This window comes from Macrobrachium nipponense, chromosome 32 (genome assembly GCF_015104395.2).
Source record: "Macrobrachium nipponense isolate FS-2020 chromosome 32, ASM1510439v2, whole genome shotgun sequence".
Taxonomy (NCBI): Eukaryota; Metazoa; Arthropoda; class Malacostraca; order Decapoda; family Palaemonidae; genus Macrobrachium; species Macrobrachium nipponense.
Window position 1 is genome coordinate 33196875 of NC_061094.1, and position 10103 is coordinate 33206977.

Genomic DNA, 10103 nt, shown 5'->3' on the forward strand with positions numbered 1-10103 from the left:
GCTGGAGTTTTAAGATTCCTGAAAAAAAATAATGAACTAAAGCTGTAAAGTATGTACTTTTCATTCTAAATTAATGTACTTCTCATTCTAAATGAAAGATATTGTATCTAAGCAAATTAAGGCTTCTTAAAAACCTCAAAATCTATACATGCCTCTTCATAACAACAACTGCACAGTATCAAATTTTGACTGTATATTCTTTTACTTATAATATAGGCTTGATCAAATTTGACTACCTATTCTTTTACTTACCAAACAAGCTTGATGGGCCAACTCAAACATGTCATTGAGGTCTGACACAACATGGCCTTGTGTTTTAATGGAACGTAATCCCCCATGTATATAAACCAATGATGTTATAGGGTCCCATAGGGCAGTGTGACCATACACCCCATGTACAACAGTCCTCTAGTTTCTAAGGTTGTCCAGGTGTTCTGATCTGTTTTAAAACAAAATCAATAAACAACTTCTAGTATTTCCATCAATGAGGCTAAAACTTAAATTAAATTACAAATTTCCCAGCTGTGTAACTTAAAATTTTTTAAACTTGTTTTTAACAAAAAATTGATCAAAAAAGTTTATGATACAATTCTTGACAAACAAATTAGCATAAATAAGTAATAGGTTTGTTCTGAAACTAGTTTTTCTTGGACATGATCATACTTAATTATGTTTTTTTAAATAATTTTGTTTTTTAACAAATTTCAGAGGGAATAAACAGAAAAAAGTACTCAACTATTAAAAGGATTGCTACACAAATTAAATGTCTTTGTACTTTTACAGGGAAATTTAATTCCCAGTGAAAAATAAACACATGACCACTACATTTAAAAACAAAACTACATAACACAATAACAACTAAATAATTATGCTCACCAAAATCATACTCCTGAACAGTGTTTAAATATCCATAGCGATCTGAATGCCCAAAGAAAACTAGCATTACTCTTTTCGTTTTTTGTACCACCACAGCTGCATGACCCACACAGTGGATGGGAGCACATGGACCCGGTGAAGAGCAGCCTGATGACTCCTGACGACTTTTGGGATTTGCCTTTTCCTCTTCCTTGTCATCATCATCTTCTTCCTCATGATCATCATTTTCGTCTTCTGATGCATGACGATATGAAAGATTTTCCTCCTTGTCTTTAAGGCCATTATTATTACGCTTGTCTCACGTCGGCCAACCCTGCCCCTCCTATTACCACGACCCGTCCTGCCTTCAGTCCACGATTGGAAGAAATTTCTGACCACTTGAGTGTATCTACATCTAACCTCCCCATAACTCCTCTTGCTATTGTGCCATCCGCTTTCATGCCACCATACATATAAATCGACTCCTGAAAAAAAAGGGACGTCATAAACACCTGAAAAAAAAGGGACGTCATAAACACAAACTTTAAACCAATGCATTTTTCTGAACAAAGCTTACTCCAGGCTCTTAGTTACCACAGAAAAAGATGAAGCTTACTTCAGGCTCTTAGTTACCGCAGAAAAAGAAAAGCATGTCAAAATCTGCATCTACTTAATAATTAGTTACAGTAATTGACAATTATCTCCAGAAATTACACAGCTTTCATTAACAAATCACCCCAAGAAAGTCACTTTTTCCTCAGACAAGCTACAACCATACTTCACTCAGCCTCACTTCTCCAGTTACTTTCAAGTATTCTCATCACCCACACTTTTCCATCCATGTCCTCCAGTGAACTCTACCAATGCTTGTTTAGGTGTCATTTAAAGTGTGACAGGTTCAAATGTATTCCACTCATAAAATACCATTAAAATTTTCTCCAATGCACTGGGTTCGTACCTGTCAACCACATCCTAAGTAACCAAACACAGGCTGGCAACTATGAGCCATGGATTTAATTTGAAGGTGAGATTCAGTGATTCCACATATTTCTTATGCTAACAATGGTTCCGTCTTCCACTGGGCATTTGCAGAAAAAGTTGGTGGTCTTTGATTAAGTAGGCAAAAGAAACTCAAGTTCTGGGGAACACTCATACAGTTAGTCTGTGTAAGGAGAGGGTACACTTTAGTTAGGAATTTAATCTCTCTAGGTTTTATTGCGTAAGGGCACTGTTGGCAGAGTATTCAAGACAAAGGTCCCCAGAGGAGTTTACTGAAATAATCAGTCAAGATTCAGAGAATGAAATAAAAGAATAGACAGAGTGTGGGTACAGTTGTAAATGCAGCTGCAGCAAGTAGTAATGCAACAACAGGAATGGTCACATTTTTAGAGCCCAATCAAATTATTATAAGCAAGGTTCGGTTAGAAGAACCACTACATAAGTTTAAATAAGAGAAGCTTTCTCACAACTTGTAAGATCACATCGAGGAATTTTGTCATTCAAGAGAGAAAGAGAAAGAGAGACCAAGTGAAATGGATAGTCTCACTGAATTTATTTATGTTGCTAATTGCTGTAATCAGATCAGGTTGGTCAAAGAATAAATGTGTAATGATGGAAAATTAAAAGGAGCTGTGCAATTAAGAGATACCACAAGATCAAAGCAGATCAAAGGGAATTTGGATAGCAAAGTGCAAATGCTGACATCAATAAAATGTATCTTATTTTGAAACATGAAATTGTCTGACATCAAAAACCCTATACTATATGTTATTCTAAACATAAAAGCTCTTCACTTACATTATATACAACAGCTGTATGTCCATATCTTGCACTTGGCTCTTTGATGCTTTTGGTTTCCACTGAAGTCCACTTGTCTTCTACAACATTAAAAGAAAAAATTTTTTACCACATGCAAAATATTTTTGGACAAATAATTTTTCTGGTTAAAATCTATTAAACCTCCCTAACCACTATAAATATAGGCAGTGACAATTCAGGATATATAACAAATTGTTTTAACCCTCTTACGCCGATTGGACGTATTAAACGTCGAGTCAAAATGTCTCCCGTATGCCGATTGGACGTATCATACGTCGGCTCAAAAGGTTAAAAGGTTTTTTTTTAAAAATTCGCGGAAAAATACTTATAGGCCTACCAGCCGAAAACTTTGTATCACGCGCCTTGGGGGATGCTGGGAGTTCACGGATCAAGGCGTTGTTTCGTTTACAATCGCTACGCAGGCCCGCAAGCGCGAATTTCTTTCTTATCGCACTAAAAGGTATCGGTGACACATCTCGGAAATTATTTCGTCACTTTGACATAATTATTGCACCATTTAAAATTATCCTTTACATGAAGTATTATATATGAAAATGTGCGCAATTTCATTTAAAATACAACAAAAAAACAATCATGATTGTAGCTTTTATCAGTTTTGAAATATTTCATATAAATAACGATAAGTGCAAAAATTTCAACCTTTGGTCAACTTGACTCTACCGAAATGGCTCGAGAAACGCAATTGTAATCTAAAATTCTTTAATTATAGTAATATTCAATCATTTGCCTTCATTTTGCAACAAATTGGACGTCTCTAGCACAATATTTCGATTTATGGTGAATTTATGAAAAAACTTTTTCCTTACGTTCGTGCGATAACTCTTCCGATAAATTTTTTCGTGCGATTGTCCTAATGTTTGCACCCTTTTAAATTTGCCGTTACATAAAGTTTTATATATGGAAATGTACGCAATTTCATGCACAATACAACAAAAAACAACCCATGGTTGTAGCTTTTATCAGTTTTGAAATATTTTCATATAAATAACGTTAAGTGCAAAAATTTCAACTTTCGGTCAACTTGACTCTACCGAAATGGTCGAAAAACGCAATTGTAAGCTAAAACTCTTATATTCTAGTAATATTCAATCATTTACCTTCATTTTGCAACGACTTGGAAGTCTCTAGCACAATATTTCGATTTATGGTGAATTTATGAAAAAAGAAAACATTACGTTCGCGCGGTAACTCTTCCGAAAAAATCAGAATTTTTGTGCGATTGTCGAAATGTTTGCACCATTTAAAATTAGCTGTTACATAAAGTTTTATATATGAAAATGTGCGCAATTTCATGTAGAATACAACTAAAAATTATTGAAGGTTGTAGCTTTTCTCTTTTTTCGAAATATTTGCATATAAATCACGATAAATAGAAAAAAAACCACGTTCGGTCAAATTTGACTCTACCGAAATAGTTGAAAAACGCAATTGTAAGCTAAAACTCTTACGGCCTAGTAATATTCCGTCATTTTTCTTCATTTTGAAACAAATTTGAAGTTTCTAAAACAATATTGTGATTTATGGTGAATTTTTGAAAAATATATTTACCTTCACTCCGCGCGCCGATTCGCGGCCGCAAGTCTCCGAAATACGTACATGGCATTATCCTAATATTTGCTCCTTTTCATATTAGCCTTTTTATAGAGTTTCATATATCAAAGTGTGCGCAAATTCATGAAGAATACAATAAAAAATAATTGAACGTTGTAGCTTTTTCCATCTTCGAAATATGTGCATATAAAAAAATATATATATTAAAATTTCGCCATTCGGTCAAATTTAACTCGTCCGAAATGGTCGAAATCTGCAATTCTAAATCTAAAACTCTTACAGTATCGTAATATTCAATCATTGTCTTAATTTTGAAACAAATTGGAAGTCTCTAGAACATTATTTAGAATTACGGTGAATTTTTTAAAATAACATTTTTTTACGTCCGCTCGTTACGAATTTGTACATCATTTTGTGATATTTTTCCGGTGTTGCTTTTATTGTTTTACTGTGTATTATATATCAAAAGGATTGCAATTTAGTGTACAATACAACGAAAAAAAAAGTAACTCGTTAGCTTTGACCGTTTTTTGCACAGCGTGATTTGAATACCAATGTTATCTATGATTTTTTTTTTTTTCGCTACCATATATCGCATTAGTTTACATATGATAATGATATTATTTTTCATTTCTGATGATTGCATACTAAACTTCAGGCAATGAAAAAAAAATTAGCCAAAAATGAACTCTTAATCTTCAAAACTAAGCGCGCTGTGATTTTTTGAAAAAATTATTTTTTCCGTTTCCACGCTCACTCCAAACCGGCGCCGGCATACAGGAGAGGTTTTGATTTTTAGGGCTTCGGCGTAAGAGGGTTAACCTCTACAAAAATTGTTTTAAATTGTTTTACACAAGCTTCAAAAATGGATTGTCAACTTAATGAAAATAAGACTTATTTTTCATCTGTTCCCTCTGGCCTCTTAAAACCTACCATTACAATTTACTTAACATTCTTCTAATTCCCTGCTCTAACAGAATAAATTCCCTGGATGATTTCTGTGTGCATAAAAAAATAAGAGAGTCTCAAGCAAAATAACTAACCTGCTATGTTATATCTCAATAAAAAGGGTTTCTCAGTGAATGAATATCCACCTATTACCCAGATTTCATTATTGATAAGGACAGTGGCATGTGAGGATCTTTCAAGCAAAGACGATGCAGGACTAGGAAGATCCAATTCACTAGAAACATCATGACCAACAACTTCCCACCAGCCTGCTTCCTTCACCTGACTGCAATCAGCACCTGCAAAGCCAAAGACCGTAAAGTATCACAACCAGCAAAATTTAAGCAACAAGCTTGGGCTTGAAAAGGTTGCTAAATTGCTAGTCTCCTTAGATTTCCCATAAATTCAGAAACCATAAGTAAAAAATACAAGTTCTCAATAATATAATAAACAAACACACTTCAGTGGAACCTCGACATACGAAAGTCCCAACTTACAAAAAATTCAAGTTACGAAATAGACTCGCCACCATCCTCCCGTTCTCCCATTGGTTTCTGATGCTAGTCACCGCCGTAAGATCCTGCTCTCTTATTGGTCAGCATCTCTCCCATCGTGCTCTACATAAAGCCTTTCTTCGGCCACTCAGTAGCGGAATTCGTTCATTCATATACGATTTTGTTTGTTGACGTAAATTCATGTTGGTGATTTTGCTTTGTATTTTATCGTGTTGTGTGAGAACTTAATTAGTAACTTAATTATGTACGTATAGTCATGGGTCCCAAGAGAGTTGCTGAAGTTCACGGAAAGAAGAGGATGCTTTCTATGGAGACAAAAATGGAGATCAAGAAGCATGAGGCTGGCATGCGGTTGAGTGTGATCGCTAAGGAATACGGCCGAAATCCATCGACGATAGGCGGCATTCTTAAGCAGAAGGAAGCCATAAAAGCAGCTACATCTTCCAAGGGCGTGACTATTTTGTCCAACAAGAGGAGCCACGTGCATGATGAGATGGAGAGGCTGCTTCTTCTATGGATTGAGGACAAAGAAATCACTGGCGATGCGATAACCGAGACGGCAATCTCCCACAAGGCCAGCGCTATTTTCGCTGATCTGATTGCCCAGGCCGAAGACAAATGAGGAGAAGGGACATCGACGGCAACCCCGGACTTCAAGGCTTCTCGGGGGTGGTTTGATAAACTCCATAAACGGACTGGCATCCATCGGGGTGGTGAAATTTTGAAAAGATTTTGAGAGAGAGAGAACCGAGAGAGAGAGAGAGAGAGAGAGAGAGAGAGAGAGAGAGAGGACGAGAGAGAGAGAGAGAGAGAGAAAATGTAAAGTATAATAAAGTAAAAAATGTAAAAATCAAAGAAAAAAAAAATTAATTTTAAGTTTTTTGTAAAGTTAAGTGTTAACGTTTTCTGCCATTTTTTAATGTGTTTCGTAAAGTTTAGTGTTGATGTTCATGTCATTTTTTAATGTGTTTCGTAAAGATAAGTGTTCAAGTTTTCTGCCATTTGTCCTCCTCCTCTGTCATCACTTTCGAAGATCGCCTCACTCGAAAGGTAAGGTTCCACATTTTACTACATACGTACGTATGTACGTACAGTACTTCTTGTACCATGTACACTAATACACTTTATTTACAGGTAAGTAGTACATATTAGTAGTATATGTAGTTTAAGTTAGGTATTGAATGGTCCAAATTGTTGTATTTCATAGTTTATTGGTCAATTTAGCTTTATTATAAAATTTACTGGGGCGTTTTTGTAGGGCTTGGAACGAATTAGGCAATTTAAATGTAAAATGTGGTTCAAGATACGAAAAAATCAGGTTACGAAGGCCGCTTCGGAACAGATTAATTTCGTATCCTGAGGTACTACTGTATTTTAAAATCTATCATAAAAAAATATCAAGTTTTAAAAGTGGTGTGTATTGTTCCTAACATGCAAACCTGACGTTCTTCACAAAGCAGATTACACTTGAAGCAATCTCCCATGTAAAGAAAGTGAATTTGTGCATGAGTAAATTGACATTGTTCATAAAATCTTGAACACCTACCTTTATATCCTTCATGACACTGACAACTGCGTTGCTCTGGATTGCAAGTGCCATGTCCTGAACATTCTTCAGGACAAAGAGGAACTGAGCATGCTGGACCTCCCCAACCAGCATCACAGGTACAAACACCATCAATGCACACTCCTTTACTGGAGCATACTTTCTCTGCCACAGTACTAGGACAACCATCAATCCTGTTGCAAGTTTTATGTTAGCATTAGTTTAAAAAGATAGTAAATTAATAGTCCAAACATCTATTTTTAACAGAAATTTAGGAAGTAATATATACAACCAAACTAACTGCATACGATGTCCCAGAAAGGCTATGAAGGATTAAGCACAAACCCAAACAGATGAATATTTCAAATACCAAGAAAAATCACAAACAAAATGAACACTGCAGACAATCTAAAGCATGGCTGTAAGTTATAAATAGCACCTAATTTCAGTTAGTCATATTCAACAAGTTGTATATTTAACTGGGAACTTCCACTGGTGCATTAATGCTGATGTCTTGAAAACTAAAGTATGCATCTCATTTTGTAGAGCATCATTGTCAAAACAAAGTTCGGCTACCACATGAAAAAATATCAATTATCAGAAATATTTTATTCCTCATTGGAATAGTCTACTTGGCAGTCCTACTGATGCTTGATGCTTACAGGTTTAAGAGGAGCTGAAATAAACTGGTCCTTGATCTTCCTTATTTTGTAACTCGCACAGTTATTTCTCATATAAATACTGGTTTTTTCTGTTTAATCTTTTTTTCACAATGAGTCTGAAGATAATAGACAATACTTATGTAAAGCCAGCTTAAAAGAAGATATTACTCCATAATTCCATTTTTCCAGGACAAGACTATGTATTTGGAACATGATGAGTCTGAAATAAGAACCTAAGATATCTTTATATTTCTTCTTAATTCTATAAAAAAAAAAATCTAACTTACATTATCTGAAATTGTATCTGTCCTATAAGGTACCATACAAGAATGAAGACATTTATCAACTTGTTGAAATTTATTCATTTCTAAGTTACCTGTTTTTTTTTTTTTTTTTTTTTTTTTTTTCAATTTTCAAACGTACAGATTCTCTATTCTAAGGAAAATTGCATTGCAAGTTGATACCTTTTCAGGACTGCTACTCAATTTCAAAACAATCTAAATGTAATTTTTAAAGTTATATGTATGTACATGCTAGTAGTGACCTATAAGCATATTGTATATAGTCTTACCTATAAGAAATTGAGAATCCTGTGAGGTTATATGCAGCATCAGAATAAAAATACAGTAGTGCATAGCCTGAAGATGCTACCACCTCTGGTATGTGAGTGACACGGTAATCATCTTGAACCACCATCCCACTGAAGATAAAAAATACAACCTATACAAATTGTAAAACATGGGAAAAAACTTCCGTTTCAAATTTTATTGAAATTTCATTTCAATTTTTATTGAAATTGTCTGTACATACTGTATTCACAATCCAAAATATTTTAAAAATAAAAATTCTATGGCTTTTTATCTTCATTATCTACCTGAAAATTACAGACAATCATTTACAAACAGTCCCCTACTTACATCCATTGGCAATTATTGGCAAATTTTACATAAATGTTAAAAACACTCATGTAGGAACAACATACAAGGTACTCAATTAATTAATATCCTAATTCCAAGAAAAAGTATGGGTATCCAAGTATACAGGGCTCCCTTACATGAATCCAGTTCAAAAACAAAGACAGCTCATAAGACAAGAAGTGTTAATGTTAAATTAATTGAGCTACATTACAAAAATTTCCCAACTATCTCTAAGAAAAGTATTTAGGGGCAGTATTTTAACATTCAAAAGACAAAACACGATATTACAGTACCTGAAAACGGCAATAAGGGGATCGTAAATACTGTCGCCATCGTAAACATATAAATGGTCCCACGAGCATTCCGTGGCGAAATGATCTAAATGAAGACGAATAGATGTGTTAGGTTTTCCCGCATCTATTAACCATGCACACTGAGTATCTGTAGAGTAGTTTCCACTCCCATCTGTTATAGTGCTAGAATTGGCAAACAACCTGTGAAAATAAATACAAAAAATATAGATGATTATGAAGACACATGCTAAAAATATTGAAGATATACATACTTACATCCATATGACAAACTTTAAAAAGCTTGTGAAAAGTTTACTACACCAGTCTTTCCTGTTTCAGGCAAGTCAGACTTCATACCGGATCCAAACCTAGACCACATCAAAATATTAAAAGATTAAGGAAGGAACAACAGCACACTACAGGATGCAATACATACCTCAAGCAATATATTCTATGCCTGAGACCATGGATTAAGACTCTAATGTGCCAACCATCAGGAAAAGAAACATGGACACCCCTTTTGAAACAAGAGTTCATATTTATGAAACAAAAATCTTAACAAATTTTGTTTTTGTTCACCGCAGACTTGTATAATTTATATTGTAAGGTGAATAGGTCCTGAGGTGAGAGGCAATTCAAAACCCAAGCTTCATGGATGGAATTACCATAGCTGACTGGTCTGAAATTTACTTAATTTACAATACAGTATCTTTGGTTTGGCTTGTGTCTAATGGTACAATTCTGCTAATTCATTCAGCATTTCATATCCGAAATAGCATCATTGACACAACTTGATTTCTCAAGTGGCCCCAAACAAAACAAACTTGGAAGTATAATTACTCCATGAGAGGGTGACAAAGGTGGCATCAGTAACTCACTATATGTACTATGCTAATATTCTGGCCAGTACTGCAGATATTCATATAGCTACCAACAGTGTAATGAACAAATAAAGTACAGGGTTGGACATAGTATGA

At 34.7% G+C, this 10103-nt stretch overlaps 1 protein-coding gene and 1 pseudogene across 1 annotated transcript in view; both read right to left on the reverse strand.

The window, feature by feature from the left end:
* Positions 1–10103, reverse strand: part of LOC135207332 (attractin-like) — a 135132-nt gene that overhangs the window by 39997 nt on the left and 85032 nt on the right.
* LOC135207132 (attractin-like) lies at positions 10–9993 on the reverse strand (annotated as a pseudogene).